This window comes from Pan paniscus, chromosome 11 (genome assembly GCF_029289425.2).
Source record: "Pan paniscus chromosome 11, NHGRI_mPanPan1-v2.0_pri, whole genome shotgun sequence".
Classification (NCBI taxonomy): Eukaryota; Metazoa; Chordata; class Mammalia; order Primates; family Hominidae; genus Pan; species Pan paniscus.
Genome location: NC_073260.2, coordinates 62,766,665 through 62,787,121, shown reverse-complemented (window position 1 = coordinate 62,787,121; position 20,457 = coordinate 62,766,665).

Below are 20,457 nucleotides of genomic sequence, written 5' to 3'. Positions count from 1 at the left end.
TGAATGGAATGGAATGGAATGGAATGGAATGGAATGGAATAGAATCAAAAGGAATGGAATGGAATGGAATGGAATGGAATCAATCCGAATGGAATGCAATGGAATGGAATCAACCCGAATGGAATGGAATGGAATGGAACGGAACGGAATAGAATCTCATCACCCCAATGGAATGGAATGGAACGGAGTGGAATGGAATGGAATGGAATCGAATGAAATGGAATCAACACGAATGGCATGGAATGGAAAGGAATGGAAAGGAATCAACCCGAATGGAATGGATTGGAATGGAATGGAAAGGAATGGAATCTACCGGAATGGAATGGAATGGAATGGAATGGAATGGAATGGAATGGAACGGAATCAACTGGAATGGAATGGAACGTGATGGAATGGAATCAACCCGAATAAAATGGAATGGAAAGGAATGGAATGGAATGAAATGGAATGGAATGGTATCACCACAATTGAATGGAATGGAATGGAATGGAATCAACTGGAATGGAATGGAATGGAATCAACCGGAAAGGAATGGAATGGAAAGGAATGGAATGGAATGGAAAGGAATCAACCCGAATTGAATGGAATGGAGTGGAATGGAATGGAATGGAATGGAATGGAATGGAATGGAATGGAATGGAACGGAATCAACCCGAATGGAATGAAATGGAATGGAATTGAATGGAATGGATTGGAAACAACCAGAATGGAATTGATTGGAATGGAATGGAGTGGAGTGGAGTGGATTGGAGGGGAATGGAGTGGAATGGAATGGAATGGAATGGAATGGAATGGAATGGAATGGAATGGAATGGAATAGAGTGCAATGGAATGGGATGGAATCAACCCAAATGGAATGGAAAGGAATGGAATGAAATGCCATCAACCCGAATGGAATGGAATGGAATGAAATGGAAAGGAATGGAATGGAATGGAATGGAATGGAATCAAACCGGATGAAATGGAATGGAATGGAATGGGAGTGAATGGAATCCACCGGAATGGAATGGAATGGAATGGAATCCACTGGAATGGAATGGAATAGAATGGAATGGAATGAAATGGAATCAACCGGAATGGAATGTAATGGAATGAAATCAACTCGAATAGAATGGAATGGAATGGAATGGAAAAGAATGGAATCACCCCAATGGAATGGAATGGAATGGAATGGAATGGAATCAACACGAATGGAATGGAAGGGAATGGAAAGGAATGGAATGGAATCAACCCGAATGGAATTGAATGGAATGGAATGGAATGGAATGGAATGGAATGGAATCACCCAGTATGGTATGGACTGGAATGCAATGGAATGGAGTGGAATCAACCCTGATAGAATGGAATGGAATGGAATGGAATGGAATCAACCTGAATGGAATGGAATGGAATGCAATGGAATGGGATGGAATCAACCGGAATGGAATGCAATGGAATGTAATGGAATGGAGTCAAACCTAATGGAATGGAATGGAAGCGAAACAACCCGCATGTAATGGAATGGAATGGAATGGAATGGAATGGAATGGAATGGAATGGAGTGGATTCCACCCGAATGGAATGGAATGGAAAGGAATGGAAAGGAATGGAATGGAAAGGAATGGAATGGAATCAACGCGAATGGAACTAAATGGAATGGAATGGAAAGAAAAGGAATCAAACTGAATGGAATGGAATGGAATGGAATGGAATGGAATAGAATCAAACGGAATGGAGTGGAATGGAATGGAATTGAATGGAATGGAATCAACCCGAATGGAAGGGAATGGAATGGAATCAACCCGAATAGAATGGAATGGAATGGAATGGAATCAATAGAATGGAATCACCCCAATGGAATGGAATGGAATGGAGTGGAATGGAATAGAATGGAATCAACACGAATGGAATGGAATGGAAAGGAATGGAATGGAGTGGAATCAACCCGAATGGAATGGAATGGAATGGATTGGAGTGGAATAGAATGGAATGGAATGGGGTCTATCGGAATGTAATGTAATGGAATGGAATGCAATGGAACGAAGTCAAACCGAATGGAATTGAATGGAATGGAATCAACCCGAATAGAATGGAATGGAATGGAATCAAGCTGAATAGAATAGAATGGAATGCAATGGAATGTAATGGAATGGATTGGAATGGAATCAAACTGCATGGAATGGAGTGGAATGGAATCAACCTGAATGGAATGGAATGAAATGGAATGGAATGGAATGGAATCAACCAGAATGGAATGGAATGGAATGGAATAGGATGGAAACAACCGGAATGGAAAGTAATGGAATGCAATGGAATGGAGTCCAACCGAATGGAATGGAACGGAAGCGAATCAACAAGAATGTAATGGAATGGAATGGGATGGAATGGAACGGAATGGAATGGAATGGAATCAACCCGAATGGAAAGGAATGGAATGGAATGAAATGGAATGAAATGGAATGGAATCCACCCGAATGGAATGGAATGGAAAGGAATGGAATGGAAAGGAATGGAATGGAATGGAATTGAATGGAGTCAACCCGAATGGAATGGAATGGAATGGAATGGAATGGAATTGCATGGAGTCAACCCGAATGGAATGGAATGGAATGAAATGGAATGGAATGGAATGGAATGGAATGGAATGGAATGGAATCAACGGGAATGGAAAGAAATGGAATGGAATGGAATGGAATGGAAAGGAATCATACTGAATGGAATGGAATGGAATGGAATGGAATGGAATGGAATGGAATAGAATCAACAGGAATGGAATGGAATGGAATGGAATGGAATGGAATGGAATGGAATGGAATCAATCCGAATGGAATGCAATGGAATGGAATCAAACCGAATGGAATGGAATGGAACGGAACGGAATAGAATCGCATCACCCCAATGGAATGGAATGGAACGGAGTGGAATGGAATGGAATGGAATGGAATGGAATGGAATGGAATCAACCCGAATGAAATGGAATGGAATGGAATGGAATGGAATAGAATGGAATGGAATGGAATGGAATCAATCGGAATGGAATGGAATGGAATGGAATCGAATGAAATGGAATCAACACGAATGGCATGGAATGGAATTTAATGGAAAGGAATCAACCCGAATGGAATGGATTGGAATGGAATGGAATGAAATGGAATCTATCGGAATGGAATGGAATGGAATGGAATGGAATGGAATGGAATGGAATGGAACGGAATCAACCGGAATGGAATTGAATGTAATGGATTGGAATCAACCCGAATAAAATGGAATGGAAAGGAATGGAAGGGAATGAAATGGAATGGAATCACCCCAATTGAATGGAATGGAATGGAATGGAATGGAATGGAATGGAATGGAATGGAATGGAAGTGAATAGAATCAAACGGAATGGAGTGGAATGGAATGGAATGGAAAGGAATTGAATGGAATGGAATCAACCCGAATGGAATGGAATGCAATGGAATCAACCCGAATAGAATGGAATGGAATGGAATGGAATGGAATAGAATGAAATCACCCCAATGGAATGGAATGGAATGGAATGGAAAGAATGGAATCAACACGAATGGAATGGAATGGAAAGGAATGGAATGGAATGGAATCAACCCGAATGGAATGGAATGGAATGGAATGCAATAGAATGGAATGGAATGGGGTCAACGGAATGTAATGTAATGGAATGGAATGGAATGGAATGGAGTCAAGCCGAATGGAATGGAATGGCATGGAATCAACCTGAATAGAATGGAATGGAATGGAATCAACCTGAATGGAATAGAATGGAATGCAATGGAATGTAATGGAATGGAATGGAAAGGAATCAAACTGAATGGAATGGAGTGGAATGGAATCAACCCGAATGGAATGGAATGGAATGGAATGGAATGGAATGGAACGGAATAGTATCGAATCACCCCAATGGAATGGAATGGAACGGAATGGAATGGAATGGAATGGAATGGAATGGAATCAACACGAATGGAATGGAATGGAATGGAATAGAATGGAATGGAATGGAATGGAATCAGTCGGAATGGAATGGAATGGAATGGAATCGAATGAAATGGAATCAACACGAACGGAATGGAATGGAATGGAATCCACCCGAATGGAATGGAATGGAATGGAATGGAATGGAATGGAATGGAATGGAAAGGAATCAACCCGAATGGAATGGATTGGAATCTAATGGAATGGAATGGAATGGAATGGAATCTACCGGAATGGAATGGAATGGAATGGAATGGAATCAACCCGAATAAAATGGAATGGAAAGGAAAGGAATGGAATGAAATGGAATGGAATGGAATCACCCCAATGGAATGGAATGGAATGGAATGGAATCCAACCGAATAGAATGGAATGGAATGGAATGGAATCAAGCGGAATGGAATGGAATGGAAAGTAATGGAATGGAATGGAAAGGAATCAACCCGAATTGAATGGAATGAAGTGGAATGGAATGGAATGGAATGGAATGGAATCAAACCGAATGGAATTGATTGGAATGGAATGGAGTGGAGTGGAGTGGAGTGGAGGGGATTGGAGTGGAATGGAATGGAATGGAATGGAATGGAATGGAATAGAATGGAATGGAATGGAATGGAATAGAGTGCAATGGAATGGGATGGAATCAACCCAAATGGAATGGAAAGGAAAGGAATGAAATGCCATCAACCTGAATGGAATGGAATGGAATAAAATGGAAAGGAATGGAATGGAATGGAATGAATTGGAAAGGAATGGAATGGAATGGAATGGAATCAAACCGAATAAAATGGAATGGAATGGGATGGAATGGAAAGGAATCCACCGGAATGGAATGGAATGGAATGGAATGGAATGGAATGGAATGGAATGAAATCAACCTGAATGGTATGGAATGGATTGGAATGGAATGGAATGGAATGGAATGGAATGGAATAGAGTCAACCCGAATGGAATGGAATGGAATGTAATGGAATGGAATGGAATGGAACGAAGTCAAACCGAATGGAATTGAATGGAATGGAATCAACCCGAATAGAATGGAATGGAATGGAATCAAGCTGAATAGAATAGAATGGAATGCAATGGAATGTAATGGAATGGATTGGAATGGATACAACTCGAATGGAATGGAGTGGAATAGAATCAACCTGAATGGAATGGAATGAAATGGAATGGAATGGAATGGAATCAACCAGAATGGAATGGAATGGAATGGAATGGGATGGAAACAACCGGAATGGAATGTAATGGAATGCAATGGAATGGAGTCAAACCGAATGGAATGGAACGGAAGCGAATCAACAAGAATGTAATGGAATGGAATGGGATGGAATGGAACGGAATGGAATGGAATGGAATCAACCCGAATGGAAAGGAATGGAATGGAATGGAATGGAATGGAATGGAATGGAATGGAATGGAATCCACCCGAATGGAATGGAATGGAATGGAATGGAATGGAAAGGAATGGAATGGAAAGGAATGGAATGGAATGGAATTGAATGGAGTCTACCCGAATGGAATGGAATGGAATGAAATGGAATGGAATGGAATGGAATGGAATCAACGGGAATGGAAAGAAATGGAACGGAATGGAATGGAAAGGAATCAAACTGAATGGTATGGAATGGAATGTAATGGAATAGAAATAACAGGAATGGAATGGAATGGAATGGAATGGAATGGAATCAATCCGAATGGAATGCAATGGAATGGAATCAACCCGAAAGGAATGGAATGGAATGGAACGGAACGGAATAGAATCGCATCACCCCAATGGAATGGAATGGAACGGAGTGGAATGGAATGGAATGGAATGGAATGGAATGGAATGGAATTAACCCGAATGAAATGGAATGGAATGGAATGGAATGGAATTGAATGGAGTGGAATGGAATGGAATCAATCGGAATGGAATGGAATGGAATGGAATCGAATGAAATTGAATCAACACGAATGGCATGGAATGGAATGGAATGGAAAGGAATCAACCCGAATGGAATGGATTGGAATGGAATGGAATAGAATGGAATCTATCGTAATGGAATGGAATGGAATGGAATGGAATGGAATGGAATGGAATGGAATGGAATGGAATGGAACGGAATCAACCGGAATGGAATGGAATGTAATGGATTGGAATCAACCCGAATAAAATGGAATGGAAAGGAATGGAATAGAATGAAATGGAATGGAATGGAATCACACCAATTGAATGGAATGGAATGGAATGGAATCAACCCGAATGGAATGGAATGGAATCAACCGGAATGGAATGGAATGGAAAGGAATGGAATGGAATGGAATGGAATGGAATCCACCCGAATGGAATGACATGGAATGGAATGGAATGGAACCAACCTTTATGGAATGGAATGGAATGGAATGGAATGGAATGGAATGGAATGGAACGGAGTGGAATCAACACGAATGGAATGGAAGGGAGTGGAATGGAATGGAATGGAATGGAATCAACCTGAATGGAATGGAATGGAATGGAATGGGATGGAATCAACCGGAATGTAATGTAATGGAATGGAATGGAATGGAGTCAAAGGGAACGGAATGGAATGGAAGCGAATCAACCCGAATGGAATGGAATGGAATGGAATGGAATGGAATGGAGCGGAATGGAATGGAATGGAATCAACCCGAATGGATAGGAATGGAATTTAATGGAATGGAATGGAATGGAATCCACCCGAATGGAATGAAATGGAATCCACCCGAATGTAATGGAATGGAAAGGAATGGAATGGAAAGGAATGGAATGGAATCAACCCGAATGGAATGGAATGGAATGGAATGGAATGGAATGGAATGGATTCAACCCGAATGGATAGGAATGGAATTTAATGGAATGGAATGGAATGGAATCCACCCGAATGGAATGGAATGGAAAGGAATGGAATGGAAAGGAATGGAATGGAATCAACCCGAATGGAATGGAATGGAAAGGAATGGAATGGAAAGGAATGGAATGGAATCAACCCGATTGGAATGGAATGGAATGCAATGGAATGGAATGGGATGGAATCAACCGGAGTGGAATGGAATGGAATGTAATGGAATCAACCCGAATAGAATACAATGGAATGGAATCAACCTGAATAGAATAGAATAGAATGCAATGGAATGGAATGGAATGGCATGGAATGGATTGGAATGGAATCAATCTGAACGTAATGGAGTGGAATGGAATCAACCTGAATGGAATGGAATGGAATGGAATGGAATCAACCTGAACGGAATGGAATGGAATGGAATGGAATGGGATGGAAACAACCGGAATGGAATGTAAAGGAATGGAATTTAATGGAGTCAAACCGAATGGAATGGAATGGAAGCAAATCAACCAGAATGTAATGTAATGGAATGGAATGGAATGGGACGGAATGGAACGGAATGGAATGGAATGGAAGCAACCCGAATGGAATGGAATGGAATGGAATGGAACGGAATGGAATGGAATGGAATCCACCCGAATGGAATGAAAAGATATGGAATGGAATGGAACCAACCTGAATGGAATGGAATGGAATGGAATGGAATGGAATGGAATGGAATGGAACGGAATGGAATCAACACGAATGGAATGATAGGGAATGGAATGGAGTCAACCTGAATGGAATGGAATGGAATGGTATGGGATGGAATCAACCGGAATGTAATGTAATGGAATGGAATGGAATGGAGTCAAAGGGAACGGAATGGAATGGAAGCGAATCAACCCGAATGTAATGGAATGGAATGGAAGGGAATGGAATGGAATGGAATGGAAGTGAATAGAATCAAACGGAATGGAGTGGAATGGAATGGAATGGAATGGAATTGAATGGAATGGAATCAACCCGTATGGAATGGAATGGAATGGAATCAACCCGAATAGAATGGAATGGAATTGAATGGAATGGAGTAGAATGGAATCACCCCAATGGAATGGAATGGAATGGAATCAACACGAATGGAATGGAATGGAAATGAATGGAATGGAATGGAATCAACCCGAATGGAATGGAATGGAATGGAATGCAATAGAATGGAATGGAATGGGGTCAACGGAATGTAATGTAATGGAATGGAATGGAAAGGAACGGAGTCAAGCCGAATGGAATGGAATGGAATGGAATCAACCTGAATAGAATGGAATGGAATGGAATCAACCTGAATGGAATAGAATGGAATGCAATGGAATGTAATGGAATGGATTGGAAAGGAATCAAACTGAATGGAATGGAGTGGAATGGAATCAACCTGAATGGAATGGAATGAAATGGAATGGAATGGAATGGAATGGAATCAACCTGAATGGAATGGAATGGAATGGAATGGGATGGAAACAAACGGAATGGAATGTAATGGAATGCAATGGAATGGAGTCAAACCGAATGGAATGGAACGGAAGCGAATCAACCAGAATGTAATGGAATGTAAAGGGATGGAATGGAACGGAATGGAATGGAATGGAATCAACCCGAATGGAATGGAATGGAATGGAATGAAAAGGAATGGAATGGAAAGGAATGGAATGGAAAGGAATGGAATGGAGTCAACCCGAATGGAATGGAATGGAATGAAATGGAATGGAATGTAATGGAATGGAATCAACGCGAATGGAACGAAATGGAATGGAATGGAATGGAAAGGAATCAAACTGAATGGAATGGAATGGAATGGAATGGAATGGAATGGAATAGAATCAAAAGGAATGGAATGGAATGGAATGGAATGGAAAGGAATCAAACTGAATGGAATGGAATGGAATGGAATGGAATGGAATGGAATAGAATCAAAAGGAATGGAATGGAATGGAATGGAATGGAATGGAATGGAATGGAATGGAATCAATCCGAATGGAATGCAATGGAAAGGAATCAACCCGAATGGAATGGAATGGAATGGAATGGAATGGAACAGAACGGAATAGAATCGCATCATCCCAATGGAATGGAATCGAACGGAGTGGAATGGAATGGAATGGAATCGAATGAAATGGAATCAACACGAATGGCATGGAATGGAATGGAATTGAAAGGAATCAACCCGAATGGAATGGATTGGAATGGAATGGAATGGAATGGAATCTACCGGAATGGAATGGAATGGAATGTAATGGAGTGGAATCAACCCGAATAAAATGGAATGGAAAGGAGTGGAATGGAATGAAATGGAATGGAATGGAATCACTCCAATTGAATGGAAAGGAATGGAATGGAATCAACCTGAATGGAATGGAATGGAATCAACCGGAATGGAATGGAATGGAAAGGAATGGAATGGAATGGAAAGGAATCAACTCGAATTGAATGGAATGGAGTGGAATGGAATGGAATGGAATGGAATGGAATGGAATGGAACGGAATCAACCCAAATGGAATGGAATGGAATAGAATTGAATGGAATGGAATGGAATCAACCAGAATGGAATTGATTGGAATGGAATGGAGTGGAGTGGAGTGGAGGGGATTGGAGTGGAATGGAATGGAATGGAATGGAATGGAATGGAATGGAATAGAGTGCAATGGAATGGGATGGAATCAACCCAAATGGAATGGAAAGGAATGGAATGAAATGCCATCAACCCGAATGGAATGGAATGGAGTGAAATGGAAAGGAATGGAATGGAATGGAATGGAATGGAACCAAACCGAATAAAATGGAATGGAATGGAATGGGAGTGAATGGAATCCACCGGAATGGAATGGAATGGAATGGAATGGAATCCACTGGAATGGAATGGAATAGAATGGAATGGAATGGAATGGAATCAACCGGAATGGAATGTAATGGAATGGAATCAACTCGAATAGAATGGAATGGAATGGAATGGAAAAGAATGGAATCACCCCAATGGAATGGAATGGAATGGAATGGAATCAACACGAATGGAATGGAATGGAATGGAATCAACCCGAATGGAATGGAATGGAATGGAATGGAATGGAATCACCCAGTATGGTATGGACTGGAATGCAATGGAATGTAGTGGAATCAACCCTAATAGAATGGAATGGAATGGAATGGAATGGAATGGAATGGAATCAACCTGAATGGAATGGAATGGAATGCAATGGAATGGGATGGAATCAACCGGAATGGAATGGAATGGAATGTAATGGAAAGAAGTCAAACCTAATGGAATGGAATGGAAGCGAATCAACCCGCATGTAATGGAATGGAATGGAATGGAATGGAATGGAATGGAATGGAGTGGATTCCTCCCGAATGGAATGGAATGGAAAGGAATGGAAAGGAATGGAATGGAAAGGAATGGAATGGAATCAACCCGATTGGAATGGAATGGAATGGAATGGAATGGAATGGAGCGGAATGGAATGGAATGGAATCAACCCGAATGGATAGGAATGGAATTTAATGGAATGGAATGGAATGGAATCCACCCGAATGGAATGGAATGGAAAGGAATGGAATGGAAAGGAATGGAATGGAATCAACCCGAATGGAATGGAATGGAATGGAATGGAATGGAATGGAATGGAATCAACCCGAATGGATAGGAATGGAATTTAATGGAATGGAGTGGAATGGAATCCACCCGAATGGAATGGAATGGAAAGGAATGGAATGGAAAGGAATGGAATGGAATCACCCCGAATGGAATGGAATGGAAAGGAATGGAATGGAAAGGAATGGAATGGAATCAACCCGATTGGAATGGAATGGAATGCAATGGAATGGAATGGGATGGAATCAACCGGAGTGGAATGGAATGGAATGTAATGGAATCAACCCGAATAGAATACAATGGAATGGAATCAACCTGAATAGAATAGAATAGAATGCAATGGAATGGAATGGAATGGCATGGAATGGATTGGAATGGAATCAAACTGAACGTAATGGAGTGGAATGGAATCAACCTGAATGGAATGGAATGGAATGGAATGGAATCAACCTGAACGGAATGGAATGGAATGGAATGGGATGGAAACAACCTGAATGGAATGTAAAGGAATGGAATTTAATGGAGTCAAACCGAATGGAATGGAATGGAATCAAATCAACCAGAATGTAATGTAATGTAATGGAATGGAATGGGACGGAATGGAACGGAATGGAATGGAATGGAAGCAACCCGAATGGAATGGAATGGAATGGAATGGAACGGAATGGAATGGAATGGAATCCACCCGAATGGAATGAAAAGATATGGAATGGAATGGAACCAACCTGAATGGAATGGAATGGAATGGAATGGAATGGAATGGAACGGAATGGAATCAACACGAATGGAATGATAGGGAATGGAATGGAGTCAACCTGAATGGAATGGAATGGAATGGTATGGGATGGAATCAACCGGAATGTAATGTAATGGAATGGAATGGAATGGAGTCAAAGGGAACGGAATGGAATGGAAGCGAATCAACCCGAATGTAATGGAATGGAATGGAAGGGAATGGAATTGAATGGAATGGAAGTGAATAGAATCAAACGGAATGGAGTGGAATGGAATGGAATGGAATGGAATTGAATGGAATGGAATCAACCCGTATGGAATGGAATGGAATGTAATCAACCCGAATAGAATGGAATGGAATGGAATGGAATGGAATAGAATGGAATCACCCCAATGGAATGGAATGGAATGGAATCAACACGAATGGAATGGAATGGAAAGGAATGGAATGGAATGGAATCAACCCGAATGGAATGGAATGGAATGGAATGCAATAGAATGGAATGGAATGGGGTCAACGGAATGTAATGTAATGGAATGGAATGGAATGGAACGGAGTCAAGCCGAATGGAATGGAATGGAATGGAATCAACCTGAATAGAATGGAATGGAATGGAATCAACCTGAATGGAATAGAATGGAATGCAATGGAATGTAATGGAATGGATTGGAAAGGAATCAAACTGAATGGAATGGAGTGGAATGGAATCAACCTGAATGGAATGGAATGAAATGGAATGGAATGGAATGGAATCAACCTGAATGGAATGGAATGGAATGGAATGGAAAGAAGTCAAACCTAATGGAATGGAATGGAAGCGAATCAACCCGCATGTAATGGAATGGAATGGAATGGAATGGAATGGAATGGAATGGAGTGGATTCCACCCGAATGGAATGGAATGGAAAGGAATGGAAAGGAATGGAATGGAAAGGAATGGAATGGAATCAACCCGATTGGAATGGAATGGAATGCAATGGAATGGAATGGGATGGAATCAACCGGAGTGGAATGGAATGGAATGGAATGGAATCAACCCGAATAGAATACAATGGAATGGAATCAACCTGAATGGAATAGAATGGAATGCAATGGAATGGAATGGAATGGCATGGAATGGATTGGAATGGAATCAAACTGAACGTAATGGAGTGGAATGGAATCAACCTGAATGGAATGGAATGGAATGGAATGGAATCATCCTGAACGGAATGGAATGGAATGGAATGGAATGGGATGGAAACAACCGGAATGGAATGTAAAGGAATGGAATTTAATGGAGTCAAACCGAATGGAATAGAATGGAAGCGAATCAACCAGAATGTAATGTAATGGAATGGTATGGAATGGGACGGAATGGAACGGAATGGAATGGAATGGAAGCAACCCGAATGGAATGGAATGGAATGGAATGGAACGGAATGGAATGGAATGGAATCAACCGGAATGTAATGTAATGGAATAGAAGGGAATGGAGTCAAAGGGAACGGAATAGAATGGAAGCGAATCAACCCGAATGGAATGGAATGGAATGGAATGGAATGGAATGGAGCGGAATGGAATGGAATGGAATCAACCCGAATGGATAGGAATGGAATTTAATGGAATGGAATGGAATGGAATCCACCCGAATGGAATGGAATGGAAAGGAATGGAATGGAAAGGAATGGAATGGAATCAACCCGAATGGAATGGAATGGAATGGAATGGAATGGAATGGAATGGAATCAACCCGAATGGATAGGAATGGAATTTAATGGAATGGAATGGAATGGAATCCACCCGAATGGAATGGAATGGAAAGGAATGGAATGGAAAGGAATGGAATGGAATCAACCCGAATGGAATGGAATGGAAAGGAATGGAATGGAAAGGAATGGAATGGAATCAACCCGATTGGAATGGAATGGAATGCAATGGAATGGAATGGGATGGAATCAACTGGAGTGGAATGGAATGGAATGGAATGGAATCAACCCGTATAGAATACAATGGAATGGAATCAACCTGAATAGAATAGAATAGAATGCAATGGAATGGAATGGAATGGCATGGAATGGATTGGAATGGAATCAAACTGAACGTAATGGAGTGGAATGGAATCAACCTGAATGGAATGGAATGGAATGGAATGGGATGGAAACAACCGGAATGGAATGTAAAGGAATGGAATTTAATGGAGTCAAACCGAATGGAATGGAATGGAAGCAAATCAACCAGAATGTAATGTAATGGAATGGAATGGAATGGGACGGAATGGAACGGAATGGAATGGAATGGAAACAACCCGAATGGAATGGAATGGAATGGAATGGAACGGAATGGAATGGAATGGAATCCACCCGAATGGAATGAAAAGATATGGAATGGAATGGAACCAACCTGAATGGAATGGAATGGAATGGAATGGAATGGAATGGAATGGAATCAAACAGAATGAAATGGAATGGAATGGAGTGGAATGGAATGGAATGGAATCAATCCGAATGAAATGGAATGGAATGGAATGGAATGGAATAGAATGGAATGGAATGGAATGGAATCAACCCGAATGGAATGGATTGGAATGGAATGGAATGGAATGGAATCTACCGGAATGGAATGGAATGGAATGGAATGGAATGAAACGGAATCAACTGGAATGGAATGGAATGTAATGGATTGGAATCAACCCAAATAAAATGGAATGGAAAGGAATGGAATGGCATGAAATGGAATGGAATGGAATCACCCCAATTGAATGGAATGGAATGGAATGGAATCAACCCGAATGGAATGGAATGGAATCAACAGGAATGGAATGGAATGGAAAGGAATGGAATGGAATGGAATGGAATCAACCCGAATGGAATGGAATGGAGTGGTATGGAATGGAATGGAATGGAATGGAATGGAATGGAATGGAATCAACCCGAATGGAATGGAATGGAATGGAATGGAATTGAATGGAATGGAATGGAATCAACCAGAATGGAATTGATTGGAATGGAATGGATTGGAGTGGAGTGGAGGGGATTGGAGTGGAATGGAAAGGAATGGAATGGAATGGAATAGAATGGAATGGAATGGAATGTAATGGAACAGAGTGCAATGGAATGGGATGGAATCAACCCAAATGGAATGGAAAGGAATGGAATGAAATGCCATCAACCCGAATGGAATGGAATGGAATGAAATGGAAAGGAATGGAATGGAATGGAATGGAATGGAATCAAACCGAATAAAATGGAATGGAAAGGAATGGGAGTGAATGGAATCCACCGGAATGGAATGGAATGGAATGGAATGGAATCCACTGGAATGGAATGGAATAGAATGGAATGGAATGGAATGGAATCAACCAGAATGGAATGTAATGGTATGGAATCAACTCGAATAGAATGGAATGGAATGGAATGGAAAAGAATGGAATGACCCCAATGGAATGGAATGGAATGGAATGGAATGGAATGGAATCAACACGAATGGAATGGAATGGAATGGAAAGGAATGGAATGGAATCAACCCGAATGGAATGGAATGGAATGGAATGGAATGGAATGGAATGGAATGGAATCACCCAGTATGGTATGGACTGGAATGCAATGGAATGGCGTGGAATCAACCCTAATAGAATGGAATGGAATGGAATGGAATGGAATGGAATCAACCTGAATGGAATGGAATGGAATGCAATGGAATGGGATGGAATCAACCGGAATGGAATGTAATGGAATGTAATGGAATGGAGTCAAACCTAATGGAATGGAATGGAAGCGAATCAACCCGCATGTAATGGAATGGAATGGAATGGAATGGAATGGAATGAGTGGATTCCACCCGAATGGAATGGAATGGAAAGGAATGAAAAGGAATTGAATGGAAAGGAATGGAATGGAATCAACCCGATTGGAATGGAATGGAATTCAATGGAATGGAATGGGATGGAATCAACCGGAGTGGAATGGAATGGAATGAAATATAACCAACCCGAATAGAATACAATGGAATGGAATCAATCTGAATGGAATAGAATGGAATGCAATGGAATGGAATGGAATGGCATGGAATGGATTGGAATGGAATCAAACTGAACGTAATGGAGTGGAATGGAATCAAACTGAATGGAATGGAATGGAATGGAATGGAATGGGATGGAAACAACCGGAATGGAATGTAAAGGAATGTAATTTAATGGAGTCAAACCGAATGGAAAGGAATGGAAGCGAATCAACCAGAATGTAATGTAATGGAATGGAATGGAATGGGACGGAATGGAACGGAATGGAATGGAATGGAAGCAACCCGAATGGAATGGAATGGAATGGAATGGAACGGAATGGAATGGAATGGAATCCACCCGAATTGAATGAAATGGAATGGAATGGAATGGAACCAACCTGAATGGAATGGAATGGAATGGAATGGAATGGAATGGAATGGAACGGAATGGAATCAACACGAATGGAACGGAAGGATATGGAATGGAATCAACCTGAATGGAATGGAATGGAATGGAATGGGATGGAATCAACCGGAATGTAATGTAATGGAATGGAATGGAATGGAGTCAAAGGGAACGGAATGGAATGGAAGCGAATCAACCCGAATGTAATGTAAAGGAATGGAATGGAATGGAATGGAACGGAATGGAATGGAATGGAATCAACCTGAATGGAAAGGAATGGAATGGAATGGAATGGAATGGAATGGAATCCACACGAATGGAATGGAATGGAAAGGAATGGAATGGAAAGGAATGGAATGGAATCAACCCGAATGGAATGGAATGGAATGGAATGGAATGGAATGGAATCAACCGGAATGGAATGGAATGGAATGGAATGGAATGGAATCAACGCGAATGGAACTCAATGGAATGGAATGGAATGGAATGGAATGGAATGGAATGGAAGCAACCCGAATGGAATGGAATGGAATGGAAACAACCCGAATGGAATGGAAAAGAATGGAATGGAATGGAATGGAACGGAACGGAATAGTATCGAATCACCCCAATGGAATGGAATGGAACGGAATGGAATGGAATGGAATGGAATGGAATGGAATGGAATCAACGCGAATGGAATGCAATGGAATGGAATGGAATAGAATGGAATGGAATGGAATGGAATTAATCGGAATGGAATGGAATGGAATCGAATGAAATGGAATCAACACGAAAGGAATGGAATGGAATCAATCGGAATGGAATGGAATGGAATCGAATGAAATGGAATCAACACGAAAGGAATGGAATGGAATGGAATGGAGTGGAAAGGAATCAACACGAATGTAATGGATTGGAATCTAATGGAATGGAATGGAATGGAAAGGAATCTACCGGAATGGAATGGAATGGAATGGAATGGAATCAACCCGAATAAAATGGAATGGAATGAAATGGAATGGAATGGAATCACCCCAATGGAATGGAATGGAATGGAATGGAATCAAACCGAATGGAATGGAATGGAATGGAATCAACCGGAATGGAATGGAATGGAACGGAATGGAATGGAATGGAAAGGAATCAACCCAAATGGAATGGAATGGAGTGGAATTGAATGGAATGGAATGAAATGGAATGGAATGGAATGGAGTGAAATGGAATGGAATGGAATCAACCCGAATGGAATGGAAAGGAATGGAATGGAATGGAATTGAATGGAATGGAATAGAATCAACCAGAATGGAATTGATTGGAATGGAATGGAGTGGAGTGGAGTGGAGGGGATTGGCGTGGAATGGAATGGAATGGAATGGAATGGAATGGAATGGAATAGAATGGATTGGAATGGAATGGTATGGAATAGAGTGTAATGGAATGTAATGGAATCAACCCAAATGGAATGGAAAGGAATGGAATGAAATGCCATCAACCCGAATGGAATGGAATGGAATGAAATGGAAAGGAATGGAATGCAATGGAATGGAATGGAATCAAACCGAATAAGATGGAATGGAATGGAATGGGAGTGAATGGAATCCACCGGAATCGAATGGAATGGAATGGAATGGAATCCACTGGAATGGAATGGAATAGAATGGAATGGAATGGAATGGAATCAACCGGAATGGAATGTAATGGAAGGGAATCAACTCGAATAGAATGGAATGGAATGGAAAAGAATGGAACACCCAGTATGGTATGGACTAGAATGCAATGGAATGGAGTGGAATCAACCCTAATAGAATGGAATGGAATGGAATGGAATCAACCTGAATGGAATGGAATGGAATGCAATGGAATGGGATGGAATCAACCGGAATGGATTGTAAAGGAATGGAATGGAATGGAGTTAAACCTAATGGAATGGAATGGAAGCGAATCAACCCGAAAGAAATGGAATGGAATGGAATGGAATGGAACGGAATGGAATGGAGTGGATTCCACCCGAATGGAATGGAATGGAAAGGAATGGAATGTAAAGGAATGGAATGGAATCCACCCGAATGGAATGGAATGGAATGGAATGGAATGGAATGGAATGGAAAGGAATCAACCCGAATGGAATGGATTGGAATCTAATGGAATGGAATGGAATGGAATGGAATCTACCGGAATGGAATGGAATGGAATGGAATGGAATCAACCCGAATAAAATGGAATGGAAAGGAAAGGAATGGAATGAAATGGAATGGAATGGAATCACCCCAATGGAATGGAATGGAATGGAATGGAATCAAACCGAATAGAATGGAATGGAATGGAATGGAATCAAGCGGAATGGAATGGAATGGAAAGTAATGGAATGGAATGGAAAGGAATCAACCCGAATTGAATGGAATGAAGTGGAATGGAATGGAATGGAATGGAATGGAATCAAACCGAATGGAATTGATTGGAATGGAATGGAGTGGAGTGGAGTGGAGTGGAGGGGATTGGAGTGGAACGGAATGGAATGGAATGGAATGGAATGGAATAGAATGGAATGGAATGGAATGGAATAGAGTGCAATGGAATGGGATGGAATCAACCCAAATGGAATGGAAAGGAAAGGAATGAAATGCCATCAACCTGAATGGAATGGAATGGAATAAAATGGAAAGGAATGGAATGGAATGGAATGAATTGGAAAGGAATGGAATGGAATGGAATGGAATCAAACCGAATAAAATGGAATGGAATGGGATGGAATGGAAAGGAATCCACCGGAATGGAATGGAATGGAATGGAATGGAATGGAATGGAATGGAATGAAATCAACCTGAATGGTATGGAATGGAATGGAATGGAATGGAATGGAATGGAATGGAATGGAATAGAGTCAACCCGAATGGAATGGAATGGAATGTAATGGAATGGAATGGAATGGAACGAAGTCAAACCGAATGGAATTGAATGGAATGGAATCAACCCGAATAGAATGGAATGGAATGGAATCAAGCTGAATAGAATAGAATGGAATGCAATGGAATGTAATGGAATGGATTGGAATGGATACAACTCGAATGGAATGGAGTGGAATAGAATCAACCTGAATGGAATGGAATGAAATGGAATGGAATGGAATGGAATCAACCAGAATGGAATGGAATGGAATGGAATGGGATGGAAACAACCGGAATGGAATGTAATGGAATGCAATGGAATGGAGTCAAACCGAATGGAATGGAACGGAAGCGAATCAACAAGAATGTAATGGAATGGAATGGGATGGAATGGAACGGAATGGAATGGAATGGAATCAACCCGAATGGAAAGGAATGGAATGGAATGGAATGGAATGGAATGGAATGGAATGGAATGGAATCCACCCGAATGGAATGGAATGGAATGGAATGGAATGGAAAGGAATGGAATGGAAAGGAATGGAATGGAATGGAATTGAATGGAGTCTACCCGAATGGAATGGAATGGAATGAAATGGAATGGAATGGAATGGAATGGAATCAACGGGAATAGAAAGAAATGGAATGGAATGGAATGGAAAGGAATCAAACTGAATGGTATGGAATGGAATGGAATGGAATAGAAATAACAGGAATGGAATGGAATGGAATGGAATGGAATGGAATCAATCCGAATGGAATGCAATGGAATGGAATCAACCCGAAAGGAATGGAATGGAATGGAACGGAACGGAATAGAATCGCATCACCCCAATGGAATGGAATGGAACGGAGTGGAATGGAATGGAATGGAATGGAATGGAATGGAATGGAATCAACCCGAATGAAATGGAATGGAATGGAATGGAATGGAATTGAATGGAATGGAATGGAATGGAATCAATCGGAATGGAATAGAATGGAATGGAATCGAATGAAATTGAATCAACACGAATGGCATGGAATGGAATGGAAAGGAAAGGAATCAACCCGAATGGAATGGATTGGAATGGAATGGAATAGAATGGAATCTATCGTAATGGAATGGAATGGAATGGAATGGAATGGAATGGAATGGAATGGAATGGAATGGAACGGAATCAACCGGAATGGAATGGAATGTAATGGATTGGAATCAACCCGAATAAAATGGAATGGAAAGGAATGGAATAGAATGAAATGGAATGGAATGGAATCACACCAATTGAATGGAATGGAATGGAATGGAATCAACCCGAATGGAATGGAATGGAATCAACCGGAATGGAATGGAATGGAAAGGAATGGAATGGAATGGAATGGAATGGAATCCACCCGAATGGAATGACATGGAATGGAATGGAATGGAACCAACCTTTATGGAATGGAATGGAATGGAATGGAATGGAATGGAATGGAATGGAACGGAGTGGAATCAACACGAATGGAATGGAAGGGAGTGGAATGGAATGGAATGGAATGGAATCAACCTGAATGGAATGGAATGGAATGGAATGGGATGGAATCAACCGGAATGTAATGTAATGGAATGGAATGGAATGGAGTCAAAGGGAACGGAATGGAATGGAAGCGAATCAACCCGAATGGAATGGAATGGAATGGAATGGAATGGAATGGAGCGGAATGGAATGGAATGGAATCAACCCGAATGGATAGGAATGGAATTTAATGGAATGGAATGGAATGGAATCCACCCGAATGGAATGAAATGGAATCCACCCGAATGTAATGGAATGGAAAGGAATGGAATGGAAAGGAATGGAATGGAATCAACCCGAATGGAATGGAATGGAATGGAATGGAATGGAATGGAATGGAATGGATTCAACCCGAATGGATAGGAATGGAATTTAATGGAATGGAATGGAATGGAATCCACTCGAATGGAATGGAATGGAAAGGAATGGAATGGAAAGGAATGGAATGGAATCAACCCGAATGGAATGGAATGGAAAGGAATGGAATGGAAAGG